At 38.2% G+C, this 24,058-nt stretch overlaps 1 protein-coding gene across 3 annotated transcripts in view; it reads right to left on the bottom strand.

Annotated features, from left to right (window-relative positions):
- The window catches only part of LOC124390344 (neuronal PAS domain-containing protein 3), a 220,455-nt gene that overhangs the window by 165,938 nt on the left and 30,459 nt on the right, over nt 1-24,058 (bottom strand). The gene's annotated exons all lie outside the window — the stretch shown is intronic.

Below are 24,058 nucleotides of genomic sequence, written 5' to 3'. Positions count from 1 at the left end.
GTGGGGGGTTGTAAGTGTGAGAGTGAGAGAAAGGGAGATGAAGAATGACAGAGCATTTACATTATAAGTAAACAGGGTGTAACCTGTCTCTCGGCCGTTCCGTGACTATGATCTGTTAAAATGCCATGCCATATCATTAATAAATGAAACACTGAAAAGTTCATAAAATGAATGCAAATCGTTGTAGTATATGTGGAAAACACACTCCAAACTATGCTCTTATACAAATATAATGGACTTTCAGGAGCAATGTGGCAACATGTGCCTCATTGCATCCCTCCCGACAAATATTATTTTTGTATAACAGCACAATCCACCATGTGCTTTTCCTTAATAATACCTCTTCAACAGTTTTATGCTTGCACTGAATTAAAGTGAGAAATAGAAGTAGTAAAGAAATAACTCTGAATATGAACTAAAAGTTTTAATACAGTTCAGTTATTAGTAACAGTTCAGGTTATAATGTGCTGCTGGTGTGTGTAAACCTCCTGTTGGCTGTGGTGAACCAGTGGGCGAGACTGAGAAAGGGGAGAAGGGGAGGAGTTACCATGGTGATGAGGTATGTTGTTGCCCTCCGAGGTGAAGTGTCTTGGGCCTAGTGGCTGAACACGAGCTGGCATTAGCTGGCCTCTCCCAGTAAGGGTCGCTGTGGAAAAATGTGGAAAAGCTCTTAAGCGTTATACTGCTATACAAACAGCCGAACCCTGACCCTTGACCCCTTCCCAACCTCCCCTCAAGTGTACACATTAGCATGTAGATGTTACATCTTACTCATTAAATCATGCAATTCAAGTTCATCAAAAAAGCAGTTACTGTTGATGAATCAACAAATGAATGAATGAATGAATGACATGAATGCAAGTGTTAATTACTAGCCGTGTGTGTGTGGGTGTGGATGTGTGTGTGTGTGTGTGTGTGTGTGTGTGTGTGTGTGTGTGTGTGTGTGTGTGTGTGTCCATTTAATAATTTGTTTAGGCATTGAATACCAGCAATATAACATTTAAAAATTAGATGGAAATAGAGTAGACAGAATCGTAATGGAAAAGCACATGGTAACTGTGGTTAAATTACAGAACACAAAATTGGTTGAGCTCGAATAAATCTACAAGTTAATATGCAAACCTGAGATCGGACAACACAGCATGTTTGTTTTTCCTCCCATCAAAAGCCCTTGAAGTAATTGCTGTCACATAAAACTACTTCAAAGCTTTAAAACACATTAGCTCACATCAGAGTGTTCAAACTGAATAAACCATGGTCACAAGATTTATTATTGGCTAATGAAACTGGAGTATTTTTCAAATCTGTGATTTAAACAAATTTTTTTTTTTTTTTTTGTTTTTTAGTTTTTAGCCAAATATTTCATTATAGACATATGATTAGCAGCCTTAGCTCGTTTTGTTTTGTGTTGCTGTGGAATTGATAGCTATAATTATTGAGCCGGCTCTAATCTGAACTCCCTCTCATGCTTTTTTTACACTCCTGCTTACGCACACTAAAGAGCTTTCACTGGTGAAGGGCCCTTCATGGGCATTATGAGGTGGCAGAAGCCGTAAAAAGGGAACGCTGATGTGTTGAGATGGGAATCTGTAATGGGAATGGATTCATATCGGCTTGATCGCTTCATTAATCTTTTTTTTCTGTGAGATTACAAGTTCTGTGTGCCACATGTCATATTACTCCCCAGTCTTTATTTCATTTACATGGGCTGCCTGTACAGCTTATCACATTTAAAGCCTTAAACCAGGAGAGTTCTATCTTATCCACAAAGAAGCCGCACCTGATAGCCGAAGTGAAGGCTAAGATCAGTAAATTAAATAGGTGCTGTTCTTGATTGGTTGGAATGAAAACCTGCAACTACAGGATGAGATTAAACACCCCTGCCTTAAATAGTTTGGTTCCAGTATGGTGCTGAGCTCTTAATGCCATATAGCCCATTCTGAGCACTTCCCTCAGCTGATACAGGCCTGCTGTTGGTTTTTTACTACCTTTACACTATGCAATGGTGTTGTTCAAGCCTACTTGTTCTTATTTTTACTATATTTTACCTTGTTTTTATTGCAGGTGATGATTCTTAGGCTTTTTCATAGATTTGTAGTAGTAATGGACTGTCAAGAAAAGTCTTTGCTGAAAGGAAACCTAATTGGACACTGAATTGAAAGAGACAAAGCAAGTGCTGGATTTGCTTATTACCTTTTTGTAGCGGTGCATAAATTGTAATAATTTATTTAGCTTTATGCTTGGGGGGGAAACTTCCTATTAAAACCGCAGTCATTTCATGAAGGAAATAACCAAAAAATGTATTTGACAAGAATTTTGTGAACTCCTCTCTTGTAGTTATTTAAGTGATGTTTGTATGTTATTTTATTCATTTGTGTGTGTGTGTGTGTGTGTGTGTGTGTGTGTGTGTGTGTGTGTGTGTGTGTATATCGTTTGCCTTCACATGCAAATGAACTTGAGTAACGTCTGATTCTTAATCCATAGGGTTTAATATGATGTTGGCCCTTTGTAGCTATAACAGCTTCTTTTCTGGAAAGCGCTTTTGGGAGGTCAGACACTGATATTGGACAAGAAGGCCTGGATTATTGTGTACTCGCTAATTCATCCCAAAGGTTTTCTATCTGGCTGAGATTAGGACTCTGTGCAGGCCAGTCAAGTTATTCCACACCAAACTCACTCATCCATGTCTTTATGAACCTTGCTTTGTGCACTGGTGCACAGTCATGTTGAAACAGGAACAGGCCGTCCCCAAACTATTTCAACAAAGTTGGGAGCATGAAATTGTTCAAAATGTCTTGGTATGCTAAAGCATTAAGACTTCCTCCAACTGGAACACAACCCCACATAATAATCCCCCTTCCACCAAACTTTACACTTGGCACAATGCAGTCAGACAAGTACCGTTCTCCTGGCAACCGTCAAACCTAGACTCATCCATCAGATTGCCAGACAGTGAAGGCGTGATTCGTCACTTCAGAGAACACGTCTCCACTGCTCTAGAGTCCAGTGTGTGGCGTGTTTTACACCACTGCATTCGATGCTTTGCATTGCACTTGGTGATGTAAGGCTTGGATGCAGCTGCTCAACCATGGAAACCTAATCTGAGTTAATCTGAAGGCCACATGAAGTTTGGAGGTCTGTAGCTATTATCTTAGCATCCGCTGACCTGCTCTGTGATTTTACGTAGTCTAACACTTCGTGGCTGAGTTGCTGTCATTCCCATTCTTTCACAAATGTTATGTAGAAGCGGTCTGCATGCCCAGGTGCTTGATTTTATACACCTGTGACCATGGAAGTGATTGGAACCCCTGAGTTCAATTATTTGGATGGGTGAGTGAATACTATTGGCAATATTGTGTATATGTATGTGTGTGTTTCATGTCAGTTATAGCCTGCTTCACTTCGCTACCATTATCTGTACACTGACTTGCATAAACCATGCTGAATCAAACACACAAGCTTGCATGTCAAGCTCCAAATCCAAACAAAATTTTTTTGTATTATTTAATTTCATGGCAATGTACATTGAAGAAGCAAAAAAAGATTTGGTCAATTTTTCATTACCCCTGTAGCCGGCATTCTTTGGAAACCATACTCTTTTTTCTTCCTCTACATGTTGAGTAACTAATCTGCGCCAGGTGCATTGTACTCCATAAAATGCTCTAAGGTGGCCTTTCTGCAATTTCCAAGGAATCGGGGATGTGATTGAAAGTGTGTCAGGTCTATAATCAGGGCTCAGCGCGCCCAAATACAATTCTTTGAACCCAACCGGTTCACTGCTGTGCAAACCTCACAGGCTCAGGCTGGATGTGGACTGAGCTGAGTTTGAGGCCCAACACTGCACGTCAGAACACACACTCACTGCTGAGTGGAGGAGACACACACCATTGCTTAGTGGCTCACTAATAAGCGAAGATAGTTATTCAGCAGGGTGGATGTGTTTCTGAGCAGAGCGGGTCGCTCCACAGAGCCAGATGAACCAATAAAGCAGGCGAATAAAAAAACGGTGAGAGAGAATGAGATCGGCAGGATGCATTCCAGTTGAACAGCATTCGCTATACAGTGTAGGGCACTCGGTAAAAAGCCCAGCAAGACTCATCTAATTCTCTTCAATAAATGCATCAGTCAGGAACAACAATTCAATTCATTGCTGTCTCATATATATATATATATATATATATATATATATATATATATATATATATATATATATATACACACAGTAATTATTTCACATGCTTCTGCACGGTGTGAACAGAGAGAGAAACTGAAAAAACAATTTTTCCAGGAAAAAGTCATTTAAAATATATATGAGATTTTAGAGTAGGTTTTAAGATTCATTTTTACAAAAAAGAAAATTCAGGAAAGAAGAATATGGCTAAACTCAACTATTAAGGTCCTGCTCATCAAGCAGATTTTTAGAAATGGACACTATGTGTGATTGGCAAACCATAAACTGCAAACAGTACAGTGTACATCATAAGTGAAACCAAATGAAGCAAAGTATAACAGTCTCACGCACAGATTTTAGATGAGTACATTTTTTAGCAATGTATGCACTGTGTTAAAACTATTAAATCTAAAATCTGAAAATCCACCTACATAGATTTATATCATACTATGTATAATAAAGTATTGTATAGCAAAGTGAGTATAAGGTAATAGTATTTCATGTCGGGAAAAGCTTATGACAACAACTGCAACATCTTGCTGCTTAACAGATATGTGTCAAACTGTTACTGGATTAGCAGAGTAACCTGCATCATGTTTCTGACATGCCCTCTTGAGGACTGGGCTTTTCATTGTGCTTATGCACAAACGATATGAAGGAAAATATGTAAACGGCTCACGTGTACAGTACATACTGAGGCAGGAAGAAGCAGCTTTTATTAGCACGCTGTATTAACTGCTGGATTGCATAGAGGAACTTGCCAGGCTGATTTATGCTGCCTTTTATCAATGTCATCAGAGCAGGGTGACTGACATTTACAGGTAAATCTCTCCATGTCTACCGCAATAATATAACCTGTAGCTACAGACCTCGTTCCCCTGCCCAATGCCCTTTGCCCACCATCAATCTACCACCTGCATGCCTGGCAGCCGCTTTCCACTCTCAGCATTGTATTGTATACTGAATGGATACATGCTAAATCTAATGCAATATAGATACAGTATAAGACTGTACTGTTTCTTCATGTAGTATTATTGAAATCCACCAACATGAACTGTGAATTTTATTTTAACATGGGGTAAAAAAGACAAAATGTATTAATTACTCAGGAAAACATTATTATACACTGAGCAAAATGCATTTGTTCTAAATTGTGTTGCCAAATATTTTATGCAAATGCCCAATGATCAGCATAAATCCTGCTTTTGATTGCATTTACATTTACGATTACTATTGCTTAAATTGACGACTATATTCTCTGGGATAACCTTTTCTATCTCTTCCATCTCAAATTGGTCTTATCTAAGGGAAAGATGCAGAGTGAAACCTGCATACTATCTATTGTGCAGTTAATTTATAAACAGTTATCACAAATATCTGTACTTACATTTTCAAAACAGGTGAAATTTCAATATATTTCAATACACTGTTTAACCCATCAACATATTTCTTGTCATTTCCTGGCTCTAACACACCACAGATGTAGACTAGTTTATGAAGCTAACAATGAGCAGTCAGAAGGCAACAAGAAGTTTGGGGTTAACGTGTAGAGACAGAGGGAGTCAGTGATGTAAACATGACTGAGAACAGACACATTCCAGATCACCTGATCATCATCTTTTCTCTGCTTGTGTTCTATATGGTAGATGTTCAGCCTGAAAACATTTATTAGGTAACACAATTTGAAATTAGTTTTGTATCAATATATTAATTAGGGCTGTCAAAATTAACGAGTTAATACTTGCAAATTAATTTTAACGGCATTAATTTTTATTAATGCACAGATTTCAGTTTGACCATTTTTATTAAAAATATAAATACATATAAAAAGAAGAGCGAAATTAAACACAATTGCACAATGCACACAATTAACCCTCTGGGGACAGACAAACGTCCCGGGGCGTTAGGTGGAATCTTTTCCAGACATAGTAAATATATCAATAGAAAGCTCAAAATGTCTACTTTTAAGTAAACAAACATTCTCTGATTATGTAATCCGTATGAAAGTTATAAGAGGTACAGTTTCTCCGGTATCACATCATCAACCGTCCGTGTGGAAACATAGCAAAGGTTCCATTTGGTGTCCTGATGATTTACGTAATTTAAAACACCACAATTACTTTAAAACATTTACAAGAACATTTTGTCTTCATTCTCTATGTTGAGTTTAATTTCACTAATAATAAACATACATTTGCATTAAGCATCCATAATTGTCCATTCTCATGTTGATTAAAAACTTGAAAAGTATAAATTTAAGGTTCATTTAGAACAGATAAAACTGTACGATTAAGTTCCGTTTAATGTTAACTCATAACAAGCATGCTAATAATCGCGATTAAATATTTGATTCGATTGACAGCCCTAATATTAATATGAAGTGACGTCCTGTTACCAGCGTGACACTTAAACAGGTAGTAATAATGGCTACTTTTTACTTAAGTACATGTCAATGCCCAAACTTCCTTACTTTAACTTGAGTAAAAAAGTATAGTCGGTACTTCAACTTCTACCAGTCTTTCAAAACATGAGTATCTGTACTTCTGCTTAAGTGAAGGATGTGTGTATTTTTGCCACCTCTGGCTACCATTGACATTTGCCAGACATGTGCCTTTAAACACTATCAGTCTGTAATCAAAAAAGAAACTCGAAGTTACCAACTGGAAATTATAAGTAAAAAAAAGCAAAAAAATATTTAAGCTCATAATTATCAATTCCAAACATTATGCGTGCTTCCAGTTTTAACTGAGTTACACATTGGCAGGTTAAATATACTTTCAATTAAGTATAATTTCACAGGACTCCCAGAATGTCCATGTCTCAGCCAGGCACTGAATGTAGACTTTGATTTGACCAGAATTTGATAACAGCTATTTATAAGTGCTTATAAGCACTTTATGTTTCAGCTGCCTATCACAGCTGCTGTAATGACACACATGGCTGAAAACTTAACTACTGTGCATATAATACTATATATTAGGCAACTGTAACCTTATAAAAGTATTATATATTTGAATAAACTGTGTCTGTCCATAACTGTAATATTGCATAAGATAAACACCTTACAGTTGGAGCACACTTTACATTAGTGGATAGCACTGCACTATTTTCTAACGAATAGAATAAAGATAGTTTGTGGTGGACTTGAAGATTTCACAGTTTACAGCACAATAGCAAATATTACGTGATATGCCTTAAAAGTGTCTAATAGGAGTCAAGAGTTTGTGGCTGTGATTGGCTTTTATGTAGTTCAACAGCTTCACTTATATTTAACACTCTCTCACACACACACACACACACACACACACACACACACACACACACACACACAAAACAAACAAACACGCAAACACACACACAAACCACAGAGTTCAGGATCAAAAGCTCTTTAGACGCTTAAGAGTCGCACATCATTCACATTTAGCCGTGTGTGTTTGTTTGTGTTTGTGTGTGTGTTTATGAGAAAGGGCACTTCTGCTAAGCCGATGAATTATTAAGCATACTCTGCGGCACCACATCAAACCTGCACGCTGAGAGATTCACTGCACCACAGTGACAGAGTGTCAGAAGACCTGTCCAAAGTGTCCACACACACTCACACATACACACAACTGTTTGGCCTACTATCCTTATAAGGACCTTCCACTGGTATAATTATTAAAGCAGATAATTAAACCTATATGTAAACTTACACTTACTGTCAGTATCCCCGTCCCTTATAAAAAAAAAAAAAAAATCCCACTACCTATTTTGACTTTATTTTCTTGTGAGGACCAGCCACAGTCCCCAAAAAGTCAAAGCTATCAAATATTCCTGTCTTTAATTTTTTTGGTCCTCAAAAGGCTAAATTAATAAAAGAAAAACACTAAATAAATAAAGTTTTGTAGGCACATGACCATGAGCTTTTTGAACATCACATTACACATTCTGTCCCCATTTGCTGTTATACTAATCTTCTTTCTTCTGGGAAGTTGAGTAACTAAACTGTGGATTGTGCTTGTTGAGATTTGTGTTCATGCAGCCACAGGGGCATTAGTTAAGTCAGGTACTGATGTAGGGTTAGGAGGCCTGTGGTGCAGTGAACATTCCAGTTTATCCCAAAAGTATATGATTGAGGTCAGAGCTCTAAAGCAGGCTGCTCAAGATCTTCTACTACAACTGATGTACACCATATCTGCATGGCACTGGCTTTGTGCACAGGGGGCACTGTCATGCTAAAACAGGTAAAAATGTAATGCTACCACATCTAAAGACATCTTGAGTAAGAACCACACATGGATAGAAATGTCAGAGGTCACAAGGCTTTTGTCCATACAGTGTATTAATATAGAACACTATACAAAAACAATCATTTTATCTCCATCTGTAAAAGCTCAATATGTTGTGTTTTTCTGTTTACCACAGCTTTGAAGCGTGATTATTAGAGAAACTGTAGACTTCTGTCAACCAAAACCAGTCTGACAATTCTCACTTGCCTTCTTTAATCAACAGGGCATTTCCCGCCAATGATCCATTTTCACCACTGGAGGGTTTTTCACCCCATTACGTGTAAACCATTGTAATAAAAAAATCCCAGGAGATTAGCAATTTCTGAAATATTCAAACAAGCCTGTCTGACACCAAAGACCATGCCATGGTTAAGGAGATACATTTCTTTTCCCCTTTCCTGCTATTTGACCTGTATCTGCATGATTGTATGCATTGTGCTACTGCTGCACGCTTGGCTGATTAGATAATTGCACGAATGAGTAGGTGTGCATGTGTCACTTAGAAAAAGTGGCCAGTGAGTGTGTTTAGTACTTAAGTGGAAACTATGATTGTTATTAGCTTCAACGATCAAAGACAAATAAACAGAGATTTAAGGCAAAAAAAAAAATCAAGCACAAAGAGACATTCACTAAGCTACTGGGGTTGTGTGTCACCTCTCCGTTATTGCATAGTGTGACTCCAGCATGCTGTCAGCACTGAGAGGCACAAATCTGCAGTGCTGTTTCTCCTTTTAGCAGCAAGCAGTCAAATCCCAGGCCTGTGTTTCAGTTCCCATTAGGTGAATGACACTCACGCATATGTTTTGCTGATAGTGCCAGAGGAGAAATGTGAACGATTCATGCTTGGTGTGCACGCCTGTGTGTGTGTGTGTGCATGCGTGCGTGTGTGTATGTCATCTCTCAGCTCTCTGCATATGTGGGCGTGCAGTGATAAAGCACGAGCCTCAGTTGGCCTCTAGATTGACTTTCTGCTGTAGGCTATACAGAAGAATATCTCAGATGTTACAAAATTGAAGTTCCTGTGACCCCGAGTGAACCCTCCGCTTGTTCAGATGTACAGCTCGAGCACTGAGTCATCAGATATAATATGAGTGCTAAAATATACAAATATGGTGCACGTACTCGATTCATGAATGATGCACATAGACACAGTTGTTCAACAGTACAGAACCAACTCTACAAAGAAATAGTAAAAATTTGTGGACACCATAAATTAACATCCATACTTGTTTGCTGAACATCTAATATGAAAACAGTGGTATTAATACAAACCTACTCTCACCATACCATCCAACCCAACTCTCCACCACACCTTCCACACCCCTGTTGTCCACAACTCTTTGGCCAAAACTCTAAAATGTAACTAAGTAAACACAAATAAAATAATTGTCTAAATTGTAAAAAATGGTTGTTTAATTTTTGTTATGTGAAAAGATATACTATCAGTTTATATGTGACAGGATAAGATGAAATAATTTTTCCTTCTATTTTTTGTGTTAAACAGTAATGTGTGAGGGGACCGCACCACACACACACACACACACACACACACACACACACACACACACACACACACACTTTGCAGGGTTAGTCCGAACCTACTGACTGGATTTGATACTAATATGAATAGATCTGGAAAAATCACAATCACTTGTTATATTGCTGCTGAGATTGCAGCTCTGTGTTCTGCACCTATAATGAAAATTAATAGTCATGGCAGGATTATAAAATAACTAATGGCACAGTTTTGTTTGGGTTTATTACAAAGAGAGAGAGAGAGAGAGAGAGAGAGAGAGAGAGAGAGAGAGAGAGAGAGAGAGGGCCAATATGTTGGGATGCAGTGTTGTGTCACCTGTAGCCTGTTTGACCTTCATTTCTCTCCAATCAGCTTGTTTACCCAGCATGAACACCACTCTTTTACTGAAGTGGAGTAAATTACCAGCACCATAATGATACAAAAAAAGCAGGCTGATGCAAAATGTCCTTCAGTCCATCTAACCCACTGCTAGACACAGTGCCTCTGGTCAGGAATGCAGGGGAAATGGTGGTGCATAATTTCACTAAGAATTCTACATCAGATTTATGCAGACATGACAATAAACGAACCTGTACCTATAGCTCAGTGATGCGTGAAAGGGGGGCACAGTATAATCTTTGTGAATTTAGAAGATATAACTATAGAAAATGAATGAAATGCAGCACTGCGCTATAATCACAAGAAAAGCACTCAACTAATTATTATTATTTTTAATTGATGCAAAAAAAATGGCAAGTAAGTAATTATTATTTTTTTAAGACCAGTGTGTTTTGTTTTTACTGTAAACCTTCAACCGTGTCTTTTTTGTTGTTACAAGTGCACAACAGCCTCGCTTTCATTTGTAGTTCGCTTTTATTTACATTTATGCTACTTACTTTAAGTCAAAGCGGTCGAGTAGTTAAAAAATAACGGCCTTAAATCCCAGATTCAGAAGGAAGTGAGTAGAGAACCAGTGGTGCAGAAGCAGAACAGCTCATGACTGATGGAGATTGTTATAATGCATGCCAAACAAAACTCAATGTCCTTGTTGCTCTGGCAATTCACAATGTCAATTATTTAAAGACTTGTTGTGTCAGGAGACAGTTGCTATGCCAGATGAGAACATCAACATTGAGGTATTGGACAATATTTCTGTCTGCGCAAAATGAATTACACAAAGAGTCAACAAAGACCAGAAGGACAACGTGTCCAGAGGTCAATTTACTAAGTGAAGTGAAGTAATAATAGACAGCGTTTGTTCCAAGCTATGCTTGTGTATAGCAAATGTTTATAGCATAGCAATGAAAAACCAAGCCAAGAATAGTATCGTATGCAACTTTCTGCTGCTGAGCTTAATACTAGCAAAGAACATTTACATACTGAAAAAGCTGAACACTGAGGCTCAGAAAAGAAAAAAAGTGTGTGTAAATAAAATGATTAGCGATAATGCATAAACCTGTTAATTGACTCATTGTGAAGTTCAAGTCTGTTAAAGGTGCAAAACTTTTGCTGTTCCTTGTTATAACTATACTTATTTCTGGTACAAATTGTCAGCAAGATCCAGGTCAAAATATGCTGTAAACCATGACCTCATGATAAAAGGTTTGAGTGACTAAGCCCATTTGGAAAAACTGACTAGCTAAAAATCCCTTTAGATAGCAGCACTTTGTGAACACTGGCAATAACAGGGGGTTTTGAGGAGTTACAGTATATAATTCAAATAAACAACTATTTAATGTACCATGTAAATTATTCATCATACACTCTACCTTACAGAGCTTAAATCCTGAATCAGAAAAAAACAAATCTGACTTAAAGTATCTTTAAACACAGTGGCAAATGCTTCCACTTCATATCTTTTATTTTGAAACAAATCACTAAGGTGGTCACCCACAATCTTTAAAGCAAGATCCACCAATAAGACACAGCTGCTGTAACCATGGTAACGGTAATCACAGGGCACACTGGTGTCTCTCGCTTTCTTTCTCTCATATATGACAAGCTTGTTTAGGGCTGAGGAGAGTACATGCAGGGGGAAATCACTTCATATCACTTCTGCGTAGTGCGGTGCAGTATATATGAGTGATGGACTATAGGAACTGTTTTACAGGACTGCCAACTAGAACAGGCCGGTTAGCTCATTTGTGACCTTAGGTTAGCTAATATTGCAGCAGGTTAGTGGTAGCTAGCACTCTGTAAAAATGTGGTATGAAGAAGCATGAAGTGAAAATTCACACCACATTGTGCTACATGTTGCTGCTATAATGAATCTGTCAGATGAAAAAACCTGAAAATGAACAAAGGTAAAATGATTAAGGATAATCTACTACACAAAACTAAAACACATAAATACATATAAAAAACTCTTAGTGAAGAAATTTGAAATGATGTCACAGAGTTGTAAAATACAATAAGGACCGTATTATAAGCCGACAAATTTATCCTGCAGCTGGTCAGTTTATTTCAATGCTTCTAATTCTTTATTTAATACTTCCTTTAGAGCAAAACTCATACAATTATGTCCCTCTGTGAGAAGAGGGATGGCAGCATTTTCCCTTTAAAGTGCTGCCCTTTAATATCTGCCAACTGATAAAAGAACTTACTGTTAGTTGGTATTTGCAAATTGGAAAGAAAATGTATGCAAGTACACACTATACAGCTCTATTTATTAAACAACAGATTCCTACCCTGCTCCAGATTCCCCATCCAAGAACACAAATTAATGTTTTATTTTCTCACATGATTCAACTAATCAGCTGATTAACAGCTAAGTGAATATATCAGTGCTGTCGATATTGCGGTTCCTATTAACGCTTGTGTAGACATTTTTTTTTATTTCTTCCTGATGACATTCTGCATGTTTACTAATTCCTCTTTCTTTCCTGTAGAAATGTTCACACCACAGGCAGTGCTGTTCAATTAAGCCCCAGGCTATTGGTATGTGTGTAAATGTGTGTGTGTATATGTGTGTATGTGTATGTGTGTGTACAGTAGCTCTGTCTCCTCACATTCGCCATGATGTCTACAGCCCTCGCTGTCATATTTGATTTGCTGCACGATGCACCACAGGCATGTGGATCTGTGACACTGCCACTCATAGCAGGAGAGAAAAGAGATAGAGAGCGAGAAAATGAAAAATTGCCACAGACTTCACAGACTTTTATCTTTGAAATAACTTCCAAGAGCCGCATCGCTACAGTCGCTGACATTGTGCTGGTGTTCGGCATCCTATTAATGGGCGCAAAAGAATAGTAATTATGCTCTATTAGTTTAGAAAAGCAGTGAAAGTAATTGATATGCTGGAGCCTAGCCAGATGCTTCCTACACCAATTAGAACATAATCTTCTAAAGCTTTGTGTGAATATTTGAGGGCAAACATCTCACACCATTTGCATGAGAGGTCATTTCACCGCCATTGATTAGAACAGCAGGTGAGCCTCTCGATCCACATAAAAATACAACACTTGCCAATGCATTCCTAATATTATCAATGTATTTATTCATTACTGTATTTATGCATGTCAGTCAGGTGAAGTGAGATTATTTTTTTCCATCCAACACATCAGTCAATGTTGTTTATATTTATGCATATATGTTTGTGCCCCCCAAATAACTGTCATTGCATTTACATAAGAAACATGAGGAACGCAGGGTTAAAATGACAAAAAACTTTTTTTTGAACGAGCCAGCTGGATGCAATTATACACTCAGTGGCCATTTCATCACCTACTATATAGGTCACTTTGTAGATGTTCAATTAGTGATGTAGCCCATCTGTTGCGATGGTTAATTTGTCAAGCCCATAATTGGAAAGGGACCACCATAAAACCATACCTGACCAAGTTGGTTGGTGGATGCTGCTTGGTACTTGGTATAAAAAGCAGTCCTGGTATCAGGAGCAGCACATGTGAAACACTATTGAACTGTACACCACAGAATTGCACTGTGTACTAGTCAGACTGTTGACTAGTACACAGTACAACTGACTAGTACACAGTACAATTGAATCCGTTTAAAGGATTACTACACCTTTCGCAAAAAAAATTTCCACACAGCGCATCTGTCGATCACTGATCTTTTAAAACAGAGCGTTAAAACCCTATTCAGAGGAGATTTATATTTACACTGAAACCAGGAGTATTTCCATCATTTGCATAGTTGTATTTCAATATGTTTTTCTCCTCCCCCATCCCCCCTGAGAAATGTACAGACCAAATTACCTACTGGTTTTGACCAGCTGCAGTCATTTTATCATTTTGGTCCCATCCAGATACATTCACTGATCATTTTGCAGGCAGATGGTGCCTCTTATATATATATATATATATATATATATATATATATATATATATATATATATATATATATATATATATATATATATATATATATATAAAACTGTTTTTTATTCACCTAACATGTGTATCTACTTCCAGAGTCAGAAAATATGCAGAGAATGCTTTAGAGGAGTCTCAGACAACTTGATACGAGTTGGATGACTTTATGTACATCTCCACCCATTAGCTGAAGAAGGACAATAAAATCATTCAGAAGAGCTCTGATTAAAGGTACTATTATAACGTAAGCTTCAGGTATAAAGCCACTCAATTCTTGCATTTACCAAAACACATTTTCATTTCCAGCAATACATCTTAGCTCGCAGACAAAACAACCTGGCAGAAACTCGTCTCTCGCACATTAATTTGATCACCATTAGAGTTTTATCATGTGAAAAAAAAGTTCTTACAGACATCATGCAGTGAAACTAATCTAATGCAGATTTTAAGAACGTTTCAGAGAAAGCTTGTTACAGTGAAGCAAAAGCAACAATTTTCCGACTAAATTCTGCCTTGCCCTAAATTGCCCTGACAAAAGAGACCACTGAAAATGTACACAATTATCCCCAGACTAAAATATTTAATACATGGAGTTTAGATAAAAAAGATACAATAGATAAAATGTTCATGTCCTGTTTTTTTGCGCAATGTATCTCACTGTTGTTAAGCCGTATAATAATTCAGTTTTTTGTCACTGATAAAATGTTTATATCTTTTCTTTATCATCTATTAACACTGTATGGACAAAAGTTTGTGGACAAGTCAAGTCAAGTTAAATCAAGTTTATTTATATAGCGCTTTTCACAACAGACATTGTCTCAAAGCAGTTTTACAGAATTTAAAAGTTATGGTGAACGATGTGTATTTATCCCTGATGAGCAAGTCATGGCGACTGTGGCAAGGAAAAACTCCCTCAGATGTTATGAGGAAGAAACTATGAAAGAAACTCATAAGGGGAACCCATCCTCATTTGGGTGATATCAAGATTGTGATTATAGTCTTTAAACAATACAGAACACTAGAGTGTGAGAACTAACATGAGCACTGGAATGTTTATGTGTAATGTCCTTTCTACAGTCTTATACTGTCATTTGAGATTATGGAACCAGGAGCTACTGAGCAACTTATAAAATATCTCAACATCTGCGTTCATCAAAGATCCAACACCAGCATCTCCATGCTAGAGCTTTTAAACACTCAAAGAGGTTCAATGTCCAATGGACAACTAACAATAAGATTCATATGTAACAGACATGTTTACATTTAGTCCCCATTTGCTGTTATAATAACCGCCATTGTACTGGGAAAATACCGGGAGATTTTTAGATTTTGGACTGTGCTTGTGGAGATTTGTGGTCATTTAGCCACATATGCGTTAGTAAATTCAGGTAGTGATGTAGGCTGAGGAGGCCTGGGGTGAAGGCAGTTTTCCAATTCATCCCAAAGGTGTTCAATATGGTTGAGCTCAGAACTCAAGATCTTTCAAGCCATTCAAGATCTTCCATCCCAACCCAAGTGAATTATATCTTCATGGCACGTGTATTGTGCACAGGATCATTGTCATCCTTGAACAGGTTGGGGTCTACTAGTTTAAGTGAATGGACAATTTAATTTGACCTTATCAAAAGATAAACTTAAGTATAGGGTATAGGGTATATCTATCATCCAAGTAAACAAATACCATTCAAAAAAAATCTCAAAGAAATCTTTTTTCTCCACTTCCTTTAATTAGCTTATATACAGCTCCCAGTGATCTATTACTCTTGATTCGTTTTCATTTATGACTAAATATGATCTTATTTGTTTAAATTTCGTCTTTAGATAGATTCTGGAGAAAGGCTTCAGAAGTCGCTGCTATTTAATTAACACAACACTGAGATCATCCTCAGTCTCAGGAGATAGAGCAGAGTCGATCTTAAGCTAGATTTTTATCCTTATGGGAGGAAAACCTCTGGCGTATAGGTCAGCACTACACTGATTTCAACCTCGAGATATTAAACGCCTTTTATAAGGCAGTTAAACAATTTGCATATGCAAATGGGACACAGGAGAGCGGTGTGAAACAGCAGCGCTGACAACAAATAATTTCAATTTTACATGTAATTGCAGGTTTCTGATAATACTCGATCTGGCTCAGCAGAATACCAGAGCCTCGAGGTCTCGGAACAAGTCTCCCTGCTCATTTGTTGACAACCTTTTAATAAAACATGCCACCTCGAATTCTTCTGAGACCTACAATTTCCATGCCACGATTTGCATGGCTGGTAGCTATAATTCTAAAAATATGACAGGCGAGAGCTGCAGTATCCACAAGGTCTGCCTTTCACCTTAATTGTGGATCATGGTGGTGAGGAAGAGGAGAGGATTAAGGGGGAGGGAAGAAGGCAATGGCCCTAGGCAAAAAAAAAAGTATGAGCAAACATGGTGGAGCTGCAATGCTAAAAGTCGCTTTGAAGATTTGTGTAACCTTTTTTATAACTTGTGTCAAAACAACACCCTGGACCAAGAGACTTTTCTTAGCGCTTTGCATTTGTAATAAGAGTTTCAAATCTGTCTATAAAACTCATCATCTAGCAACACATATGCACATGCACGCACGCGCGTGCACACACACACACACACACACACACACACACACACACACACACACACACACACACACACACACACACTTCTTGGGGCTGTTAACAAACCTCTGCATGTTTGATCTTTGACACCTCAAATCACATTTTAAGAGCTAAACGGTGCAGCTGTGATTAATTAGCAAGCATGCGCTAGCTGAAGCCGCTGGTGAAGAAAACTCAGATGCTTGGCAAGAGCTACCTGCCCTCTGGTGTAGGGTGGAGTGAAGCTCTGATGGTACCCTGCCACCACACCTGTGTATGTGTGTGTGCTGCATGTGTGTGCGTGAGTGTCTGGAGCTTAGAAGTAGGCCCGGTAGTTTTCAGATAACAGGCAGACAGGCAGCGGGTTGGTAATATTTCAAAAGATTGAATTTGCATAATGGATGGAATAAATATTCAATTCTAAAGCTTTGTTCGAATGTTCACTTTTCTGATATTCACCACCACAGAAGTTTAAAATGATCAAATACCTCAGAATTCTGATGTGATGTTAATGTTTCTCCACATAGCAAAGCCCTTTACGGTTCAATTTGTGCTCGGTGCTACATGTAATTTCAAGGAAATTTTAGCCACAACAAATCCTTGTTTAATAATTTAACAACACGTCTAAGGGAAATGCTCATATACTTAACAATTCTACAGGCACTCCACCTTTACATATTAAAGACAACAGCAAAACATTAACTGTTACACACTGCCTCTAAATACACATAAAGACAAACCATAGTGACGGGAGGGAGGCATCTTGATCCATACTGGCTTGGGATGAATATAATCAAGCGTCTCAACCAATGAGAGCATTTGGTATGACCGCACGCCTGCTGTGGCGCTCACAGGAACCAGAAAATAAAAAAACTGGCGGATAAACAAACATGGAGAAATTTATCGAAATTTAGCATGGACATTTTCATTTCAAACTTCTTTCAGACGGCGGAGTTGATAGAACCAAAGTTATTTGTAACCACTGCAAAGTTTAATTTTCTTATCACCAGAGTACTTCCAGTCTGAAATATCACTTAAATGCAATACACACCATAGAAAGTGTTAAGTTGTAAGAATTGACAAACTGGTGTGCTATACACTACATTTGAATGAATTGAATTGATTTAGTTACAAATAATCACAAGTTAACTCATGATCATGCGATTAATCGCAATTAAATATACTCAACTGAACTTTGCATGTTTCTGGTTGGATTTGGACTTGGATCTGTCTGCCAGTTTGTTTACGTTGAACTACTCCCTGCATTCACATCTGTCTCTATTCACCTGCTGTGACTTCATCAATGAACATTGATGAACATTTTTTTGAAACATGAATTTTATGCAGGCTTAACGTTTTTTATTTAAAATACTTTAAATATTAATAGCAGCCAAAAAATATATTAAAATATATATTTTTTTATAATCCTTAATAACATAAATCTGAGTTTTAAGAAGTCAATTACATAATTCCACATACATTGTCATATCTAATATCACCTATAATGTGTTCTTATGAAATTAACCAGAAAAAATTAAATTCTGTCTTTCTTAAGAAAAGAAAACCACAAGAATCACATTTTCAGATACTCTGATAAAATATGACTTAAAAAAAAAACATTATATTTATCACTGAACTTAAAGTGTTTTAGCTCTTTTAATTTTTCATTACAAATATGATTAAATAAAGTATGACAAACAACACATATGCATTTAAAGCTAATTTGCTATGTGATACATGATAGAAAAGAATATTTTTGTATAAATTTAGTAAAAATTTAAATGAACTGATGTTATATGTTACAGCAAAACTCTGGTGCTGAGATTGGAACTTACAAACTTCTGATCAGAACTCCAACATCTTAACCATTAAGCTACCACTTCCCATATATTGTTCTACAAGTGTATATGGTTCGAGTGCACCCTTTCTGGTTTATATGCTTAGTATTTATTTAGACCATAAGATGCACATCACTGACTGGGTGTGTTACATCTAAAGTTTACATTTATGACATTCGGCGGATGCACTTAAGGGTTATACGGGCCTTGATCAGGGGCACAACAGTGGCTGATTTTTGTAATCAGAAGTCCAGAATTACCACTAAAGCACTATGATGACATTCCTAGCAAGAACCATCTTCTCCTACTAAAACAGCACATGATATTCAGCATTTTCAGTGGAGCCTTTAGCAGTGCTGGAACCGTGCGCTTGAACTCCTTCGCTATGCAAAAGAGCCGAGCTGTACCGCTGTGCCATTTTACAGTTTGAGTCATATAAAATGCTCTCTGCATGCTGTGCTTTTATAATGGCAGTTAATCTGGGTGCTGGAAGCAAAAAAAAAAAGTAAGAGCCGGAAGCAGGGCAAAGTCTCTCTGAGAGCTACATCATCCTCCTTTATCCTCTTTTCACAGTGGGGAACATCCCAATCTTCTATCATGAGAAACATGGTACAATATCCATCATGCCTTCCACCTACCAAGTAACATCAGGACACATTTAACTTTATTGACACAGATTTCGCACTGACCTTCTGTACATACACTTTACTATTAATAGAGCAAAAATATGGAATATCTGCTCTATTATACAATAACATATTCCCTTAGACTTTAGTCCTAAACCTAAAATTGACAATGTTTTGTGATCAGAGCTCAGTAAGGGCTCAAAAGCCAACACATGAAATTGTATAGAAGCCGAATCAAAATAAAGTGCCTTCTACTCTAGCTTCAGGTTTAAATAAGGTTCAGTGAGTGACAATAAGCTTTCTTACCGTGCTGCAGTTTTACTCTGGAACACAACAGTCACGCCGATGCAGTAACAATTCTTTCATATCATTACAACAACCACGCGCACACTTTCTAAGGAGCGTATTTTAATTATCATAAAGCAAATGAAGAGTAAGCCATAAAGAGCACAGCACTAGTGCGTGTGGGTGTGGGTGTTTGTGTTTTCGTGGTCCTTGGTGCAGTAGGATAACTGGAGAAGAGTGCCGCTGTGTTCGAAATAAACACTTTATCAAGAGGCATGGCTAAGTGCTGCTGCGATATTCAATAAAATCAACTTTCATTCCTAGTAATAAACAAGTTTGCACCGCTGAAACCCTTTTCAAAAACGCATGCGATTAGATTTCATTTACAGACTTCTCACTGAGGCAGGCAAGTTGGTTTGAGGGATTCCATCATCAGTTTTGCCTTTTTTTCCCTTTTTGTGTATGTGTGGGGTTTTTTCTGGGGTTTCCAGCTTCCACTTGTCCCAAAAAATCATCTGGAAAAACAAACTGGCAATGGTAAATTGCCCCTAGAAATAAATGTGTGTGTGTGTGTGTGTGTGTGTGTGTGTGTGTGTGTGTGTGTGTATGGTGCCCTGTGATGGACTGTTGTTCAATTCAGGGTATATTCCAGTTTTAGGTGTAGGCATCAAATTCACTGTGACCTGACCAGAATAAAGCAGTTTGTGTGAATTACTAGCTAGCAATCCTTGTTCATGGATATTTTAGTGATATTCCCGCTTAGAACAAATATATTTACTGGGAAATATGTGCAGACTTTTTTATATGCACTGTATATACCGTAGGAATGTCAGAGTTTTATAATATTTTGTACAAACCGGTTTCTGTCCTACACACACGAGGCAGATATCTCACTCTGCAGGCCATTACAGCTCCCTATTCCCTCTCACACTGAGACACTATATATGAAGACACTAATTCATATTTATGGTCCAAATAGAGTCTACCCTGTCAGCTTGCACTCAGACAATTCAAGGCTCTCCTGCTGTACCTGAACAGAGAAGTCGACTTAGCTGTGAAGTGACAGGAAGGCCACCCAGCCACCAGAGACCTATGCATTTCCAAAGTTATTCAAAAAGGTTTGTGCACTCGATAAATCGTCACCAAAGTGTCTATTTCTGCTGGACTCTGCGAATGGCCGATGTGCGTACACCAAAAATAAACCATTTAACATGTTCACAAAGGGGCCCGCTGCTTTTCTTTACCTTTCTTTCAAGGTTTTCTCCCTTTTCGTTCTTTAATTTAGTGAAGATTTTTAATATGTTTTTAAATAAAGTCAAACTTAATATTCAACCAGCGCTTATCACTGTTTCTTTGCAAAGCAGGCCATAAATATTAATGAGCGGTTTCGTGCAGACCTGAAAGAGACGGCTGTGCATAGTCTTTCTCCTGTAAGAAAAGAGGGGGTTTAAGGGGTGGGGGGGTAGTTATCACAAATAAAAACCCCTGGGTAATTTTTCACAGAAATAATTGCCCTGCATGTGGTAAATGGTGTTATTTTCTGGTATTTAAAACTTTGGCTAGGCTCCCTGTGTAATGATTTGCTGGCTGTGGTTAGCTCTGGCGTGCAGACAGACGAAAGCAGGCCAGGCACCATGGCAGACGGGGCAGACGTTAGGCTAACAGCATGCGCTCATCTGGAATCAGTGTGAGGAGGTGATGGCATCTGCGCCAGCATGGGTGCTCCCCTGAGAAGAAGGCATACGAGGTGGCCAGACACCAGGAGGTGGAGGAAAACTAAAAACAGCTTTATCAGGGATGGAAGCACTCAATCTATTGATCACTTATTAATCTTACATGCAGAAGACAGACAGGCAGCAACTATTTATCGATTCAGACCCTTCAGGCAATGGATTTTTTCTGGCCATAGTATTTTGCAAAAAGAAAAAAAAAACAAAATTCTGAGGTCAGAACCAATAATAAACTATGCTTGTCAGAGCATGGAGAGAAAATTCCATCGCTGTATCGAACACCATGGTTCGTTAATACTCCAAATGTGGAGTTTGCACTGAGAAGAGCGGCATCAGTGTGAAAAAGATGCTCTGAGAGAGCGAGTGTTTGAGAACAAATGGGTGCAGAATCTCTCAGTCAGGTGGCGAGACTGATGCCAGGGCCAGAATCATTACAGCATTTGTCAGCAGTGCCGTTCTTGCTTGGATGGCGTACAAAACATGCAGTCTGGATCATGCAGTGATGGCCAGTTTGGCTGAAGGCCCTGCTGAACACCAGGCAGCACAGGAAAGAGAGAGAGAGAGAAAAAGAGAGAAAGCATAAGAGAGAGGGAGAGAGGGAGGAAGAGAGTCTGTGACCTTCACTGAATGTCACAATAAAACACTGAGTGAATGAATCTGTGAGGATTGAGAGAGAGAGAGAGAGAGAGAGAGAGAGAGAGAGAGGCTAGAAAGAGAACAGCGGACAAGCGGTTAATAACGCAGACGCTCAGGCCAGGGCCTTCTACTATTTTTTTTCATCAGGCTCAAATTAAAGTAATGGGATTCAAAGCGCAATTAGTCTGAAAGTATTAAAAATTTCGTTCCGTCGGTCCTCCAATCTGTACGTTAGGTCGAACCGCCAGTTTGCTCTTGATTGAAGATGGAGATCTCGAGTCACGCCATGCCACTTATGTTGAGCAAATACAGAATCGGCGTACAAAACCTTTCCAAACTTTGGAAATCGGATGATTAGAACATGTTTGCCTGGAGAGGTCTCTCGCCACAGCTTTATCACGCTGACCCTGCTGATTTTCATTAGAGATATCAATAGAAATGTTGGTTGGAAATGAAAAGTCCAAGTGGCTGGCACTGGCTGCGACTTTAATTTCCTGTTGGTTTGGAGGTTTTTTTTTTTTTCCAAGGGAGAAAACAAGAGTGTTTATAGGTAAGCATACATACTGTTATTAGGTGAGACAACCACAGGCAAGACGGATGAGGTGGACACTGTTCTGGCCAGCGTGTGTCAATCAGCTGCATCAGCCTCATCCTATTCCTTCAGCATGGGTTTACGATGAAGCTGGCACATTGGATCAACAGCTGATGTGGTTTATTCAGTCTTTACCTACTTTTAGTCTATAATGGACATTTCTAATAAATGGACATCTGTATATGCTTAATGTAAGCTGTGAATTATTGACATATAAATTCTTCGGCATTCTTTTATTAAATATGTCATTACAAGTGCAACAGATTAAGATGGCACAGACAGATTCATTGGCAGAGAAGAAGGCTTAACTACTAAAGTCCTGAAATTGCTAGAAAAAAGTCCTTCCTTCAACATTTAATCACTTCTCAGGATTCTTTTTTTACATTTTATAATACTCTGCATCCATTTTGATTGATCTAAGATGTTTTAAGTAAAGAAAAGGGAAAGAATATGAAAAATAGACCCTCATTATGACAGCCAAATTGTACTTCAGGTCAGAAAATGGACAGGTGTATTCAACTGTCTGTGGTGAGGAAGCGAGCAGTAAATTTAAAAACGCACCACAATGGACATGCTAATTAGCGGCGGCGCAATGGAATCCTGGCTAGCATGTTAAACCTGCTACATGACAGTATAATTTGACTCCTTAAAAGGATTATGCAAATTAGAGCTCATCACAGCACAGGAAGACTGAGAAAGGTGACAGATAATTTATCCATAATACACCTTCCGTGGGTATCTGGAGGCAGTATGGCAGCTGGGCCGCAGTCTCTTGCATAGCTGGCGTAGCTAAAAGTGTGTTTAACTCTTCTTCCATGCACTCTCCTGCACCTCCGAACGCTGATTTATTTCGTTTAGATTTAGTTGCCAATCAAAAGTCGTTTTATTCATTAATTATGTGCGCAGCCTGAGCATGACCATGTGTGTCTCTGTATATATCATTAGCATCAAAATGAATATAGTACACATGAAGGAAACCTCTCTGTGGTTACAGAATCAGAGATTCGCTAGTTAGGAGAGATTCATCTGCAAGTGATTGTTTCAACTTTGAATTCACTGTGATAAACACTAATGTAGAAGGAAAATCAGGCCAAGTTGGAAACATTCTCAATGGCGAAACGGAGAAAGCAGAAACACACATCACATGCAGTTGGGTATTTCTGGTGTTCCTCCTCCCTGCTGCCTTTACCTCCCATTTTAACACACTCATTAAGATTTATATAATTTGTAACAAGTCAGTCAAATCTATACTAAGAAAAAGGCAAGTTATGGTTAGAGGCAGGGAAGTAAATTGTTCCATTTTTGCAGGTAATCTAAATGCAAACTAGAAGCAACTTATCATGAGAATGGATTTTCCACCATCTGGTCAAATAACAGGGGATTTGTCTAGTGGCAAGCAAAGAAAGGAATGATGGGAGAAAGATTAGCAAGCGAGTCCTACAGTTGGCTAAAA

Source organism: Silurus meridionalis, chromosome 8 (genome assembly GCF_014805685.1).
Source record: "Silurus meridionalis isolate SWU-2019-XX chromosome 8, ASM1480568v1, whole genome shotgun sequence".
In the NCBI taxonomy this organism is placed as follows: Eukaryota; Metazoa; Chordata; class Actinopteri; order Siluriformes; family Siluridae; genus Silurus; species Silurus meridionalis.
The sequence above is the reverse complement of the archived record's forward strand: the minus strand, read 5'-3'. Positions and strand labels throughout refer to the sequence as shown.